Source organism: Belonocnema kinseyi, chromosome 10, assembly GCF_010883055.1.
Source record: "Belonocnema kinseyi isolate 2016_QV_RU_SX_M_011 chromosome 10, B_treatae_v1, whole genome shotgun sequence".
Lineage (NCBI taxonomy): Eukaryota > Metazoa > Arthropoda > Insecta > Hymenoptera > Cynipidae > Belonocnema > Belonocnema kinseyi.
Window position 1 is genome coordinate 1,727,989 of NC_046666.1, and position 2,353 is coordinate 1,730,341.

Consider the following 2,353-nt stretch of genomic DNA (forward strand, 5'->3'; position numbering starts at 1 on the left):
AAAACAATTCCAAATGGTGACTCGATGACCCGGGTGCAATGGGTGACGCCCCAGTTAGTTTAGCACGTATTCTACAAGAACCTTTTAAAAATTTAAATTGTTCTAACAGCCAAAATAACTAAAAATTGTTAGTCGAAAATCCGAGTGCATCGGATCAAGCGCCAGGTAATTTAATACGTATTCTACGATTCTTTTTTAAAAATTTTAATTTGGTGAATAACGAAAACAATTCCAAATGGTGACTCGATGACCCGGGTGCAATGGGTGACTCCTCAGTTAGTTTTGCACTATTCTACAAGAACCTTTTTAAAATTTAAATTGTTCTAACAGCCAAAATAACTATAAATTGTTAGTCGAAAATCCGAGTGCATCGGATCAAGCGCCAGGTAGTTTAATACGTATTCTACGATATCTTTAAAAAAATGTAATGTTGTGAATAACGAAAACAATTCCAAATGGTGAGTCGACGACCCGGCTGCATCGGGCCGTGCATCAGATAGTTTAGCAATTATTCTAAGAGAACTTTTTATGACTTTAAATTCTGCAAACTGCTAAAATAACTACCAATGTTAAGCCGACGATTCAGGTCAACAGGGTTGTGCGTCAGGTAGCTTAGAGCTTAGCACGTATTCTACAAGAACTTTTTTTCAAAATTTAAATTGTTTTAACAGCCAAAATAATTAAAATTGTGAGTCAGCGATCCGGGTGCACCGGATCAAGTACCAGGCAGTTTAATACGTATTCTACGATTCCTTTTTAAAAATTTAAATTTGGTGAATAACGAAAAAAATTCCAAATGGTGAGTCGATGACCCGGGTGAACCGGGTCGCGCCTTAGTTAGTTGAGAGCGTATTCTACGAGAATTTTTGCAAAATTTAAATTGTTCCAACCACTAAAATTAGTAAAAATGATGAGTCGACGGTTTGGGTGCACAGAGTTGTTCAACTTCGGAGAGTTGTGGGACCGGTACCTCTAGAGGAAAAGGTTCTCTCTAAGTACTTGAAGCTATTGCTCTTGGTGGTCCGGAACCCACTTTAAACTGTAGGTCCCCCTCCCACCACCAAGTGAGTGTGTGTGAAGTGTGTAAAGGAAAAGGGAAGAAGGTTCAAGAAAAATGTAAACCATTACGGGACACATTAAAAGGTTACATTCCAATTAGAAAAATTAATTTTTCAACAAACAATTTTCGCGATCAAATAAATGGTTTGGTCTGCAATACAACACACCTCATTATAGTCTAGGAAGAGCATTTATATATTTTTGCTATTGATTTTGTGATAATTAAACCAAAGTTTTAAGCAAAACCGCTGCATTTTCCGAGGCTATAAATCATTATAATTTCGTAATTCTTTCCCACCTAATGTTACGCTACAAGTCTGCTGAAATATAGAAAGCAGATTAAAAAGAATCGAACAACTTGAAAAAGCATTAAATTTTGTTTTTATTTCGTTCAAACTAATAATAATAACTAATTTAAAATAATAGATAATAATTACATAACATTTATATTCAATAATAAACCAACAAGTTAAATGATTATATTCAATATCCAATTATTATTGTCAAAATCATATTATAAACAAACTTAGTCGGCCAAATAGCCTTAGGAACGACCCAACAACCCAAGAAAAGCTACGCATAATCTTTTGCACCAAAAACAAGCACACGTTAATTCAAAAGCAATAAATTAATTAACAAGGAAACCAGAAAAGACAGCTGCATTTTCAATCTCAAATGCTCACAACATGCCCGTACCTATAAGCACTTACACATAGCAGTAAACGAAAATAATCGATACACATAAATTTTCCCATAACTAACACAACCAGCAGACTACACATTAATGGAAGAGCCATAAATTAATCAACAAGCCAACACTGAGAACAGACCAGATTTTCAGTACCATACGTTTGCAAAATGCTATTATCTACACTACTCATCCACATCATATAAGCATTTTGACTTACTTATTTCTAAGACGGACACCGGCATCTTAGATCTAAAAACAATAAACATTTCAATCAAGATGACAGCTATAGGAGGGTGAGACTTTAAAAAACAACCAACAGCTCTTACCACTTTTCTATCTAATTAATTATCAACACCGAGTCGAACCAAGAGGAATCCTCACTTCTAAAATCACTCACCCCTACAGGAATATGAGAAAGGATCTTGTGCATAAATAAAGCAGATTTGGAAGCAGAAATCAGTTTAGTTTAGTTGAGTCCCGTTTATTTGATTGTACTTTGGTCTTAGTTTTTAGTCCCGTCTTAGTCCAGTCGCAGTTAGACAATTCAGATTATAACAAAAGAATTTTCGAAACTCTAAACTCCAGTCCAACAATCTCGGCCCG